The 15,356-nt window shown below is 42.1% G+C and overlaps 1 protein-coding gene across 2 annotated transcripts in view; it reads right to left on the bottom strand.

The window, feature by feature from the left end:
- Nucleotides 1–10,372: 10,372 nt before the first annotated feature.
- The window catches only part of traf3ip1 (TNF receptor-associated factor 3 interacting protein 1), a 52,872-nt gene continuing 47,888 nt past the window's right edge, over nt 10,373–15,356 (bottom strand). For both annotated transcript variants that reach the window (XM_036958946.1, XM_021579251.2), the window contains exon 17: nt 10,373–11,256. The gene's annotated coding sequence lies outside the window, so the exon portion shown is untranslated. The remainder of the gene's footprint in view (nt 11,257–15,356) is intronic.

Here is a 15,356-nt window from a genome sequence, read left to right as displayed (position 1 = left end):
TTGCAGTAAAAGGCTGAGGGATGGGATTGGTTGGAGAAACCACTCTCATATTCATAGACAGTGCTAATAGATGCAAGGACTGACCAGCCATTATATACAATTATAGTTTAAACCATGTTTTGAGGCTATAGTGTTTATTTAAAAAAAAAAATGTTTACAAACACTGGAGTAAACCAAGCTTATAATTAGGGTTCTGATGGGTTAAGACAGTTGAACTAAGCTCATGAGAAATGTATAAGTTATATTCGTCAAGTATCAAATGGGTACATATAATTTATCAATCCAAAAATGGATGTAGCAACTGCTGTTTGCCACTTTAAATTGGAGCAAATGCATTATAGCTATGGGGAATACTGTAGAACCCCACAGTATCACGTTTCAGGAGAAGACCCAGATGCAGACAGTGTTGAAGTAACAAAAGTGTATTACTTGCAGGATTCCACCTGGAGGGGCAGATCTCGGGTGGACACCTATACCTGGAGCTGGTCTTGAGAAGAGCCGACCAATCGGGGTCTATTCCAGGTACGACGACAATGGCGGAAAAACATCTGGGCCAAGGGTACGCCGACCTCTTGCTCTTGCTCCGGGAAGAGTGGGGGCTGATTACCCAAGGAACACTCAAAGGGTGAGAGACCCGTGGCAGAGCAAGGAAGGGTGTTACGGGCATATTCGACCCACAGTAGTTGCTCGCTCCAGGTGGTGGTGTTGGCGGAGACCAGGCAGCAAAGAGTCGTCTCCAGGTTTTGAGTGTGCAGAACGCCTTCAAGAATCGGGACGAGAACTGAGGACCCCGGACGGAGAGCATGTCCACTGGGAGTACATGGATCCGGAAGACGTGCTGCACCGTGTGCTGGGCTGTCTCTTTGGCAGAGGGTAGCTTGGGGAGAGGAATGAAGTGGGCGGCTTTGGAAAACCGGTCCACTACGGTCAGGATGGCGGTGCTGCCATCAGGCGGGGGGAGACCCGTGACAAAGTCCAGGGATATGTGGGACCAGGGACAGTGATGAACAGGCAGAGGTTGCAGGAGACCAGCCGGAGCTTGCCAGGGAGTCTTGTTCTGCGCACAGATCATGCATGCGGCGATGAACGCGGAGATGTCAGGAACCATGGTAGACCACCAAAAGCGGTGTTGCAAAAAGCTTGAAGTGACTCCAGGACCGAGGAGCGGACATCGTCAGGAACAAACATGCGGTTATCTGGGTCCCACTGGGGTTCGACTGGGAATGCTTTTCCTCAGGAACCTGCTTCCCTATTCCCCAGCTGAGGGCCATCGCCAGGCACGAGGTGGGATGGGGGGTCTCGGGTTCTGGGGGTGTAGCCGCGGGGATATAGCAGAGTGACAGCGCATCACGCTTGACATTCTTGGATCTCAGTCGGTATGAGAGGGAGAAGTTGAACCGGGTGAAAAGCAGGGCCCACCTAGCTTACCTGGAATTGATGCTTTGCGGTGCGGAGATATTCCAGGTTCATGTAGTCTGTCCAAACAATGAACGACTGTTCCGCCCCTCCAGCCAGTGCCTTCAGAACCCTGGGAGAGGTGAGTGCAGACAGGGGGAAAGCCAGGGTGCTGTAACCCCGGATAAAGCGGCGCTAAAAGTTGGCGAATACCAAGAAACAATGAAGTTGCACTTTGGATGTAAGGCTGGGGCCAATCCACCACTGGGATCCATCTGTACACTCCCTGCAGCGATGATGTAACCCAGGCAGGGGATTGTGAAGCGATGGAATTCACACTTCTCTGCTTTCACAAAAAGCTGGTTCCCCAGGAGGCGATGGAGAACCTGTCGGATGTAGAGCACGTGTTGTTGGGTGGAGCGGGATAAAACAAGGATGTCTTCGAGGTAGATGAAGACGAACCAGTTCAACATGTTGCAGAGAACATCATTCACCAGAGCCTGGAACACAGCAGGGGCGTTGGTAAGGCCAAATGGCATGACCGGATACTCATTGTGACCGCTGGCTTTGTTGAAGGCAGTCTTCCACTCGTCCCTTTCCTGTATCAGCACCAGATGGTAGGCATTCCGTAGTTCCAGCTTGGAGAACACGGTGGCCCCCTGGAGCGGCTTGAAGGCCGAGGAGATGAGTGGTAGGGGGTAGCGGTTCTTCACCGTGATGTTGTTGAGGCCCCGGTAGTCGATGCACATGTGCAGAGTTTTGTCCTTCTCCACAAAGAAGAACCCTGTGCCAGCGGGGGAGGCAGAACGACAGATGAACACTGCAGCTAGGGAGTCCTCAATGTAGGTCTCCATAGCTTTGGTTTCCGGACCTGATAGAGTACAGTTGTCCCCGGGGCGGAGTGGTGCCTGAGAGAAGGTCGATCCCACAGGCACTAAGAGTGGCAGAACGGGATCCAGCCCATGATGGCACCAGCAGACCAGTCAATAAGGGGATTGTGTCACTGGAGCCAAGAGAATTCCAATACCACAGGAACCTGAGGAGACTTAATAAGCAGGAATTGGATCGTCTCGCTGTGGTTCCCGGACACACGGAGGTTGATGGGGTGGTATTGTGGGTGACCCGGCCTATAGAGCACCCGTCCAGTGCTAACTTCCATGGGAATGGAGAGGGGCTGAGTGGGGATGTCCAGCTCGGACGCCAGGGTAGCGTCCATAAACCTCTCATTGGCCCCAGAGTTGATGAGTACCCAGTGAGATTCACTGGTTCCCCCACAGCAAGATGGCATGAAAAGGGGTGTGAGTAAGGGGAAAGGGAAGTTCTCCGTATGGACCACTAGAGTACTCGCTCTTACCGGTGAGCCTGGTCTTTTAGTGGACAGGTGGCCACGAAATGACCAGTAGTCCCGCAATACAGGCAACTCTTCGTGTGAAGCCTGTATAGCCGTTCGGCTGGGGACAGCCTACAATGGCAAGAAAAAGTATGTGAACACTTTGGAATTACCTAGATTTCTGCATAAATTGGTCAAAAAAAATGTAATCTGATCTTCATCTTAGTTTCAACAATTGACAGACAGTCTGCTTAAACTATTAACACAAACAATTATATGTGTTCGTGTCTTTTTGAACACACTGTGTAAACATTCACAGTGCAGGGTGGGAAAAGTATGTGAACCCTTGGATTTAATAACTTGGCAGCAATAACCTCAACCAAATGTTTTCTGTAGTTGCGGATCAGACCTGCACAACATTTAGGAGGAATTTTGGACCATTCCTCTTTACAAAACTGTTTCAGTTCAGCAGTATTCTTGGGATGTCTGGTGTGAACCGCTCTCTTAAGTTCATGCCACAGCGTCTCAATAAGGTTGAGGTCAGGACTCTGACTGGACCACTCCAGAAGGCATATTTTCTTCTGTTGAAGCCATTCTGTTGTTGATTTACTTTTGTGTTTTAGGTTGTTGTCCTGTTGCATCACTCAACTTCTGAGCTTCAATTGGCGAACAGATAGCCTAACATTCTCCTGTAAAATGTCTTGATAAACTTGGGAATTCATTTTTCTGTCAATGATAACAAGCTGTCCAGGCAGCACCAAACCATGATGCTCGCTCCACCACACTTTACAGTTGGGATGAGGTTTTGATGTTGGTGTGCTGTACCCTTTTTCTCCACACAGTATTGTGTGTTCCTTCCAAACAATTCAACTTTAGTTTCATCTGTCCACATAATACTTTGCTAGTTGCGCTGTGGAACATCCAGGTTCTCTTTTGCGAACTTCAGATTTGCAGCAATGTTTTTTTTGGACAGCAGTGACTTCTTCTGTGGTGTTCTCCCATAAACACCTTTCTTGTTTAGTGTTTTACGTATGGTAGGGTCATCAACAGAGATGTTAGCAAGTTCCAAAGATTTCTGTAAGTCTTTAGCTGGCACTCTAGGATTCTTCTTAACCTCTTTGAGCATTCTGCATTGTGCTCTTGCTGTCATCTTTGCAGGACTGCCACTCCTAGGAAGAGTAGCAACAGTGCTGAACTTTCTCCATTTATATTTGTCTTACTGGGGACTCATGAACATCAAGACTTTTAGAGATACTTTTGTAACCCTTTCCAGCTTTTTGCAAGTAAACAATTTTTAATCTTAGGTCTTCTGAGATCTCTTTTGTTGGAGGCATTACTCACATCAGACAATGCTTCTTGTGAATACCAAACTCAAATTTTGTGAGTGTTTTTTATAGGACAGGGCAGCTCTAACCATCTCCAATTCCATCTCATTGATTGAACTCTGTTACCTGTCTCCAATGAGCTTTTGGAGAAGTCATTAGCCTAGGAGTTCAAACTTTTTTTTCAACCTACACTGTGAATGTTTAAATTATGTATTGAAGACATTGAAGTAGCTCCTCGTTTCTTCCAATGGTGCCTCCTTGGAGAGACAGCATTGTGGAGCTGGTCTGAGTCTGCTGGGTCAGTCATGGCCAGTTCGTACTTTCACGTTTCAGGAGAAGACCCAGATGCAGACAGTGTCGAAGTAACAAAGTTTATTACTAGAACAGGGGGCAGGCAAAACGACAAGTGAAGGGCAGACAGAGGTCAGTAATCCAGATCAGAGTCAATAATGTACAGAACGGCAGGCTCAGGGTAATGGTAGGTAGAATGGTCAAAACCGGGAAAACTAGAAAACAGGAACTAGAACAAAACAGGAGCAAGGCGAAACCGCTGGTAGGCTTGACGAGCAAAACAAACTGGCAACAGACAAATAGAACACAGGTATAAATATACTGGGTATAATGGGGAATATGGGTGACACCTGGAGGCGGGTGGAGACAAGCACAAAGACAAGTGAAAAAGATCAGGGTGTGACACAGTGGAGTTGTCATAATACCAATAAAACCTAGCGGTCAAACAGGGAAATGGTTCCAATAGTTTTTCCACCATTCATTTTTCCCATAGGGGATTTTAGAAACATTTAAAATAAGGGCTGTGTTTCATGTAGGCTTACCCTGGCGTGACATTTGGATAACCATGCAAATCTCTCTCGGACAAGGTGACTTATCAATATATTCGGTTCCATTTGCTCTCGAAAATGCAAATTTGCATCATGCAAAAGTACAATACCTGCAAGTGCCCTCTAGCTGACACCTTTGCTAACAGGTATTGTCAATTGAAAATTTGCAAGACAGTTCACAGAATTGTCCATTTAAAGAAATGTAGCTAATTGATTCATTACTACATTTAGTTAATCCAGAGAATATTACCTTTGCCTCGATTCGTCAGTCTCGTTCAGATCATCATCATGGCATTTGTAGTTCTTCATGATAGCCACATTAGCAGCTAATTAGCATTTCATTTTGGGGGGTAAATACAGGTGAATATATTAATAAAAGTCACCTTGTCCTAGAGAGATTTACACGGTAATCAAAACATCACGCCAGGGAAAACCTAGATGAAACACAGCCCTTAACTGTTTCTAAAATCCCCTATGGGAAAATTGAATGGTGGAAAAACTATTGGAACCATTTCCATTTGACTGGGAGGTTTTATGGGTATTACAGTGCCTTGCGAAAGTATTCGGCCCCCTTGAACTTTGCGACCTTTTGCCACATTTCAGGCTTCAAACATAAAGATATAAAACTGTATTTTTTTGTGAAGAATCAACAACAAGTGGGACACAATCATGAAGTGGAACGACATTTATTGGATATTTCAAACTTTTTTAACAAATCAAAAACTGAAAAATTGGGCGTGCAAAATTATTCAGCCCCCTTAAGTTAATACTTTGTAGCGCCACCTTTTGCTGCGATTACAGCTGTAAGTCGCTTGGGGTATGTCTCTATCAGTTTTGCACATCGAGAGACTGAAATATTTTCCCATTCCTCCTTGCAAAACAGCTCGAGCTCAGTGAGGTTGGATGGAGAGCATTTGTGAACAGCAGTTTTCAGTTCTTTCCACAGATATTCGATTGGATTCAGGTCTGGACTTTGACTTGGCCATTCTAACACCTGGATATGTTTATTGTTGAACCATTCCATTGTAGATTTTGCTTTATGTTTTGGATCATTGTCTTGTTGGAAGACAAATCTCCGTCCCAGTCTCAGGTCTTTTGCAGACTCCATCAGGTTTTCTTCCAGAATGGTCCTGTATTTGGCTCCATCCATCTTCCCATCAATTTTAACCATCTTCCCTGTCCCTGCTGAAGAAAAGCAGGCCCAAACCAAGATGCTGCCACCACCATGTTTGACAGTGGGGATGGTGTGTTCAGGGTGATGAGCTGTGTTGCTTTTACGCCAAACATAACGTTTTGCATTGTTGCCAAAAAGTTCAATTTTGGTTTCATCTGACCAGAGCACCTTCTTCCACATGTTTGGTGTGTCTCCCAGGTGGCTTGTGGCAAACTTTAAACAACACTTTTTATGGATATCTTTAAGAAATGTCTTTCTTCTTGCCACTCTTCCATAAAGGCCAGATTTGTGCAATATACGACTGATTGTTGTCCTATGGACAGAGTCTCCCACCTCAGCTGTAGATCTCTGCAGTTCATCCAGAGTGATCATGGGCCTCTTGGCTGCATCTCTGATCAGTCTTCTCCTTGTATGAGCTGAAAGTTTAGAGGGACGGCCAGGTCTTGGTAGATTTGCAGTGGTCTGATACTCCTTCCATTTCAATATTATCGCTTGCACAGTGCTCCTTGGGATGTTTAAAGCTTGGGAAATCTTTTTGTATCCAAATCCGGCTTTAAACTTCTTCACAACAGTATCTCGGACCTGCCTGGTGTGTTCCTTGTTCTTCATGATGCTCTCTGCGCTTTTAACGGACCTCTGAGACTATCACAGTGCAGGTGCATTTATACGGAGACTTGATTACACACAGGTGGATTGTATTTATCATCATTAGTCATTTAGGTCAACATTGGATCATTCAGAGATCCTCACTGAACTTCTGGAGAGAGTTTGCTGCACTGAAAGTAAAGGGGCTGAATAATTTTGCACGCCCAATTTTTCAGTTTTTGATTTGTTAAAAAAGTTTGAAATATCCAATAAATGTCGTTCCACTTCATGATTGTGTCCCACTTGTTGTTGATTCTTCACAAAAAAATACAGATTTATATCTTTATGTTTGAAGCCTGAAATGTGGCAAAAGGTCGCAAAGTTCAAGGGGGCCGAATACTTTCGCAAGGCACTGTATGACTTTATACTGTGGTACTCTATTCTGATACAGGTTGCATCCCAATAATAAACTCCTTCCTCCCGAATTGTGCCCTTGTTCACTTCCCTTCACTGATTTAAAGGAAATGACTGAAATAAGAAATAGAGTTGAAACTCCATCTAGCCCATGCCTACACCAATCCAATGCCTTTTGGAAATGTGTGGGAGTTGAGTTTGGAGATATTATGGTGCCACTGTGTCACCAATGTAGTCATCACTGTAATATGGATTTAACAAGTTATGTTACTTGTCTGCTTGCTGAGATAAGGCTCAAGTTCACGGGACAGAAGGTTGCATTCCCAAATCATAGCTTTTTTGTTGTTGTTAAAACAGACATTTAATTGAATAGGTCGTAGGTTCCACAGTATACCAATTTCTGATTCAAATATAGCCTCGAGTATAATACTGATCAATATCATTATCATGAATAATGTACAGTACCAGTCAAAAGTTTGGACACATCTACTCAATCTAGAGTGTTTCTTTATTTTTTAAACTATTAAACTAGAATAATAGCGAAGACATCAAATATGGAAAAAACACATGGAATCATGTAGTAAGCAAAAAAAAGTGTTCAATCAAAATCTATTTTATGCTTCAGATTCTTCAAAAGTATCCACCCTTTGCCTTGATGACAGCTTTTCACACTCTTGGTATTCTCTCAACCAGCTTCATGAGGTAGTCACCTGGAATGCATTTCAATTGGCAGGTGTGCCTTGTTTTTTTTGTGGAATTTCTTTCCATCTTAATGCGTTTGAGACAATCGATTGTGTTTTGACAAGGTAGGGGTGGTATACAGAAGATAGCCCAATTTGGTAATATTATGGCAAGAACAGCTCAAATAAGCAAAGAGAAAAGACAGTCCGTCACTACTTTAAGACATGAAGGTCAGTCAATCTGGAGCATTTCAAGAACTTCGTAAAAACCATCAAGCTCTATGATGAAACTGGCTCTCATGAGGACCCCCACAGTAAAGGAAGACCAAGAGTTACCTCTGCTGCAGAGGATTCGTTTATTAGTGTTAACTGCACCTCCAATTGCAGCCCAAATAAATGCTTCACAGAGTTCAAGTAACAGACACATGTCAACATTAACTGTTCAGAGGAGACTGCGTGAATCAGGCATTCATGGTCAAATTGCTGCAAAGAAACCTCTACTAAAGGACACTAACAATAAGAAGAGACTTGCTTGTGACAAGAAACACAAGCAATGGACATTAGACCGGTGGAAATCTGTCCTTTGGTCTGATGAGTCCAAATTCGAGATTTTGGTTCCAACTGCCGTGTCTTTGTGAGACGTAGAGTAGGTGAACGGATGATCACCGCATGTGTGGTTCCCACCGTGAAGCATAGAGGATGTGGTGTGATTGTGCTTTGCTGGTGACAATGTCAGTGATTTATTTAGCCAGCATGGATACCTCAGCATTCTGCAGCGATACACCATTCTGCAGTGCTTATTGGGACTATCACTTGACACAACACACCTCCAGGCTGTGTAAGGACTATTAGACCAAAGAGAGTGATGGAGATGGTTTCAGATGGTTTGAGATGAGTTGGACCACAGAGTGAAGGGAAAGCAGCCAACAAGTGCTCAGCATATGTGGGAACTGCTTCAAGACTGTTAGAAAAGCATTCCAGGTGAAGCTGGTTGAAAGAATGCACACTCTTGGCAAAGCTGTCATCAAGGCCAAGGGTGGCTCATTTGAAGAATCTAAAATAACATTTTGATTTGTTTAACACCTTTTTGGTTACCACATGATTCCTTGTGTGTTTTGATGTCTTCACTATTATTCTACAATGTAGAAAAGTGGGTGTGTCCAAACTTTTGACTGGTAATATAGTGACCACACACATGCACTAGACAAATGAAAAGGTGTCTTTATTTTCTTTGATGTAAGTTGACTTACATGGTGGACCAGTGACATGGCTATTAATACCCTTTTTTGAACAGTATTTGAAAGCGGTAAGACTCAGCAACTATGGCCTGAGAATAAAGCTCCTTTCATGGGTTACACGGAAGCAGATAGACTAGGGTCTCGGACCAACAGTCAGTCTGAGTTGAGAGTGTGAGTGAGTCGGGTGGCTTAACTCGAGGCAGAATTTCAACTCCCTGTTTAACTCTGGTAGGTGACTTGACTGTGCCGCTGTTGAAGGTTTCACGTAGGGGGAGGTGGTGTGCAGGGCATGGCTTATTGCTGCCAGACGACAGCTGAACCCTGGACGGCGGCCTCTAAAAATAAACAGGGGAGGCCAGGCGGCGCAATATGTCACTCTGAGCAGACTGGACCGTAGGGACCCTGAACCTCCCGGCTCTGTAAACACGAGGCTGCTCAACAGTGGGAAAAGGAACCTGTCAAACATGTTGTTTCATTTCAAAAGTCTATGCTTTATATCATGGCTGTTTGTGTCTAGCTACTCTTTCATGCCATTTAACATAATGGATTTGAGTAAAGTGGTAAATTGTTGGGTATAACTGAAGGGTTGGGGCCAACTCACTAAATTAAGTCGCTCATTAGCAAAGAAAGCCGTTCTGAAGCTCAGTGTCCAAACACTCGAGTTGGATGAACCTTGTCCTTTCTAAAGGTGAAGAGACAGCCATTATATAAACCCTACACGCGGCACAAGTCACTTCAGTCTTCCAGGAGAGTTTACCCTCTTTCTTGAGTCCTACAAGAGGAGGGCAAATGCAGAGGGACAATGGGAGTAGTGGCTGCATGTGCAATACTACAGCCTGCACTAATTCAACTATTCCACTTCAGACCAAGGCCAGAGTCTTTACTTTAAGCAGGTGTCCACTTGCCTTTATAAAAGGCGCTTCTAAAATCTTAACTTCTATCCCAAATGACCTAAACCGCACTTAAAGAGTTTTTAGGGGTTCTTAATAATTTTGTGTGCATCACAGCTGTTTTATGGCTTGCCAAAAAAACAGTCCAGCGGCTGATGTTATAATACAGAGCTTTTTAAAGAAAATGTAAATGTTTTGAGTTATGTCACGTTGGGCCAGCCTTCAAAGGAGAGGGTGTCCTTGCAAGTGTGACTCTGTCGTGCCAGACACCACGAGGACTTTGGGCGAACCTGTCAGAAACACAACCTCTGGTCGTTTGTCATCTGCTCAGTATGCAACGTGAGATATCCAGAGCAGTTATTAAGATGCCATTGTAATGTTTACCTCACGATAGCAAAGAGTCAGTATTCCCTAAACCAAAATCAATCCCAGACCCTCCTTGCTTATTGTTGTGCAATAAGTTACTACTTATAAAAAAAACTAAATCAAAAGGACAAAGTTATTTTATTTAAAATGTACCATTTATTTCACTTCACTACAAAATTATACTAATTTGTGAACTATGATAGACATAATATACAGTTAAAAGAGCAACTGTGGGAATGGTACAGTTTAGCGTAAAACAGTCACATCTTAAAAATATATGGAAATAACTAATTTAAAGAAACAAGAGTTCAGAAATGGGCCCTTGCTTTACAGGACATCCAGTAAAAACAATTCCTTGTACAGTATATTATTTTAGTAACACTTTAGATTGCACACTGCTCTTGATAGTATCACTGATCTTTAATAAGCTTACGTATCAGCCTCACGGTCTTCGTCAGAGCTTTTGTGAGTTTACATTTTTTTTTTTTACCCTTATGTAAATCTAGCCCCACCCACATCCGTTCCACACATTGAAAGGGGTTGGAGGGGAAGGAAAAACAAATAAGTGCTACCAAATTTAACAATATGCATTTCATAAATATTAGAATAAAGTGTGTAAATAAGCCGTATTGAACATGTCTGTAAAACCACAACAACGAGGACATCGACCTACCGAGCTAGTTTCGATAAATCATTGGGTACATTTCAAGAAAAACAATCGGAGTAATCTGAAATAGGGGCATAATTCATATTCAAATTCACAATATTAAGACCTTAAGGGTGAAAATCCAAAAACATCCTCTTTTACTCAGAGTGTTATTAATATCACCTCCCCTGTCTGATATCTTAACTTTCTCTATGCCACAAAATCAAAAAAAGGTAGAAATGTCATACGTTCATTAAAATGTACTGTGACTGGATAATCCCTGTCGTTTCTCCTGAATGAACTTTCATGTTCACCGACTCTGTTTGAGAGAACGAGAGGTTTTTCCCTCCTCTTGTCCAACTGTTACCATGAACCTGCAAAAAAGATTGCTCAGATGTGAGAGTGCCTTTTGAATTTTGAGTAACATTTTAGATTAAATTGCTCAAGCACTATGTTAGTATACCCTGATGCTGTTACTTAAATCATTACAGCGTTACTACACAGGTTTAGAGCAACTTATTTTAAAGTGTTACTTCCTTTGCATTCCAATGTTAACATGTACACTTGATGTGCTAGCTAATAGGCTTGGGCAGTATCGGAGTATTTGGAAATAGCCATGGGATGGTTTTTCAATACCGATTAAACTACTTATGACGTTTTTTTAAAATAATTTTTATATTTACATTTTTAAACACCCCCCCCCCCCCCCCCCCCCCCCACACACACACACACTTGAAGTCGGAAGTTTACATAGGTTGGAGTCATTAAAACTAGTTTTTCAACCACTCCACAAATGTCTTGTTAACAAACTATAGTTTTGGCAAGTCAGTTAGGACATCTACTTTGTACATGACAAGTCATTTTTTCAACAATTGTTTACAGACAGATTATTTCACTGTATCAGTGGGTCAGAAGTTTACATACACTAAGTTGACTGTGCCTTTAAACAGCTTGGAAAATGATTTCAAGACCTACCTTCAAACTCAGTACCTCTTTGCTTGATTTCATGGGAAAATCAAGAGAAATCAGCCAAGATCTCAGAAAAAAAATTGTAGACCTCCACAAGTATGCTTCCAAGGATGAACCAATTTCCATACGCCTGAAGGTACCACGTTTATCTGTACAAACAATAGTACGCAAGTATAAACACCATGGGACCACGCAGCCGTCATACTGCTCAGGAAGGAGACGTGTTCTGTCTCCTAGAGGTGAACGTACTTTGCTGCGAAAAGTGCAAATCAAAAGTATCTATACCCACAGTAAAACAAGTCCTATATCGACATAACCTGAAAGGCCGCTCAGCAAGGAAGAAGCCACTGCTCCAAAACCGCCATAAAAAAGCCAGACTATGGTTTGCAACTGCGCATGGGGACAAAGATCGTACTTTTTGGAGAAATGTCTTCAGGTCTGACGAAACAAAAATAGAACTGTTTGGCCAAAATGACAATTGTTATGTTTGGAGGGAAAAGGGGGAGGCTTGCAAGCCAAAGAACACTATCCCAACTGTGAAGCACGGGGGTAGCAGCATCATGTTGCGGGTGTGCTTTGCTGCAGGAGGGACTGGTGCACTTCACAAAATAGATGGCATCATGAGGTGGAAAATGACGTGGATATTTTGAAGAAACATGTCAAGACACCAGTTAAAGCTTGGTTGCAAATGGACAATGACCCCAAGCATACTTCCAAAGTTGTGGCAAAATGGCTTAAGGACAACAAAGTCAAGGTATTGGAGGGGCCATCACAAAGCCCTGACCTCAATCCTATAGAATATGTGTTGGCAGAACTGAAAAAGCATGTGCGAGCAAGGAGGCCTACAAACTTGATTCAGTTACACAAGCTCTGGCAGGAGGAATGGGCCAAAATTCACCCAACTTATTGTGAGAAGCTTGTGGAAGGCTACCGAAACGTTTGACCCAAGTTAAACAATTTAAAGGCAAAGCTACCAAATACTAATTGAATGCATGTAAACTTCTGACCCACTGGGAATGTGATGAAAGTTGAAATAAATCATTCTCTACTATTATTCTGACATTTCATATTCATAAAATAAAGTGGCGATCCTAACTGAACTAAGACAGGGAATTTTTACTAGGATTAAATGTCAGGAATTGTGAAAAACCGAGTTTAAATGTATTTGGCTAAGGTGTATGTAAACTTCCGACTTCAACTGTATACATGTATAACTTCATGAGCGGGATTGTTTGTCTTTGCAATTAGTTCATTTTTATTTGCATTCCTTAGCATATTTAACTAGCAGCCTCCAAGGAAATTAGCTATTACTTGCGCAAATTTTGTTAGCATTCTGGTAGACGCCCAATGTGCTTTTTCTGCGTATTTTGGTAACCCCTTGTGTATTAAACCGGTAATACTATAAATCCCGGGATGAGAGGACGGCATGAGGATATGAAAATCTGGATACCGCCCGACCCTACTAGCTAATAATCCTGCTATAATAAATTATTGATTAAAATCTGTACACAGTATTACTTGTCTCCACTTGTGTAAGAAGTTAAATAACTAACTATGTAAATGTTAGAAGTGTACAGTTTGGATCTCTATCCAATTGAAGTAACCATGTTTGCTTTGGAAGTGAAACAAGTGTGGCGAAAAACAGTTATTTTCAGCATGGACAAATAAACATGTTACTATAAAATGTGGGGTTGTTCGGGAATTGAACTGTGGACCACTTTTTTCTACATTTTTTAACCATGTGGTTTATATTGTACATGTGGTATATATTGTAGGGCAATTTCACCACCTTAGTATTGTTTCATTTTTACAAATCATTTAGATTTTTTAAAAAGATTTCTAAAAATATGTAAATTAAACTCCATAAAACATGTAATATTCACTAGATTGGTTATACGTTTTACTGAAAACCAATTCAGATGAAAGAACGATCAAGTTTTGAACTCCCAAATCACAAACAGCGCAATATGTTTCCACATGCAATTCCCAAATTGGGAACATTATCTACAGAATTTTAAATCGTCCTCCTAAAATCATGACTGACAACTAAATGTTTTGCTGTGCAACCTGGAATTTGTATTTAGGAGCACCAGTACACCTAGAAAAATGAAGGATTCTAGCTTTAATATCTCAAATATTTGTCATTGTGCTCCTAAATTTCTTTGTGTGCATCTACATTTTTCAACTTAGGCGCACACGTGCTCGTTGTAATTTTTTATTTATTTTTAAAGTCAGCATGCTGTCTTGCCGACGTCTAGTGGTTGCCAGGAGGAACATGTCTTGTTCCTCCTGCCATGTCTTCTCCTACTCGCGACTGCCTAGCCGTTAAACACACCTCAGATCTATTGCTTTTTATAGGCTTTGAAGAACAGCAGAATTGTTAATTGACAGACATATTTAAAAATTACACGTGCGTATAAAATGTATATGGTTGGATGTGGATTTTTAAAATATTTTTTATATATACAGTACCAGTCAAAAGTTTGGACACCTACTCATTCAAGGGTTTTTCTTTATTTTTCTACATTGTAGAATAGTGAAGACATCAAAACTATGAAATAACATATCCTACATATCCTGTAGTAACCAAAAAAAAGTTCAAACAAATCAAAATATATTTTATTTTTGAAATTCTTCAAAGTAGCCATCCTTTGCCTTGATGACAGCTTTGTACACTCTTTGCATTCTCTCAACTAGCTTCACCTGGAATGTTTTTCCAACAGTCTTGAAGGAGTTCCCACATATGCTGAGCACTGTTTCCTTCACTCTGCGGTCCAACTCCTCCCAAACCATCTCAATTTGGTTGAGGTCAGGTGATTAAGGAGGCGAGGTCATCTGATGCAGCACTCCATCACTCTCCTTCTTGGTCAAATAGTCCTTACACAGCCTGGAGTTGTGTTGGGTCATTGTCCTGTTGAATAACAAATGATAGTCCCACTAAGCGCAAAACAGATGGGATAACGCTGCAGAATGCTGTGGTAGACATGCTGGTTAAGTGTGCCTTCAATTATAAATAAATCAGACAGTGTCACCAGCAAAGCACTATAACACCTCCTCCTCCATGGATCACGGTGGGAACCACACATGCAGAGATCTTCCGTTTACCTACTCTGCGTCTCACAAAGACACGGCTGTCAAATTAGAAGGCCTGATTCACGCAGTCTTCTCTGAACAGTTAATGTTGAGATGTGTCTGGTACTTGAACTCTGAAGCATTTATTTGAGCTGTAATTTCTGAGGCTGGTAACTCTAATGAACTTATCCTCTACAGCAGAGGTAACTCTGTGTCTTCCTTTCCTGTGGTGGTCCTCATGAGAGCAAGTTTCATCATAGCGCTTGATGGTTTTTGAGACTGCACTTAAAGAAACTTTTAAAGATCTTTAAATTTTCCAGATTGACTGACCGACCTTCATGTCTTAATGTAATGATGGACTATCGTTTCTCTTTGCTTATTTGAGCTGTTCTTGCCATAATATGGATTTGTTATTTTACCAAATAGGGCTATC

This window comes from Oncorhynchus mykiss, chromosome 22 (genome assembly GCF_013265735.2).
Source record: "Oncorhynchus mykiss isolate Arlee chromosome 22, USDA_OmykA_1.1, whole genome shotgun sequence".
NCBI lineage: Eukaryota > Metazoa > Chordata > Actinopteri > Salmoniformes > Salmonidae > Oncorhynchus > Oncorhynchus mykiss.
This window is presented reverse-complemented; position numbering and strand designations above follow the sequence as displayed.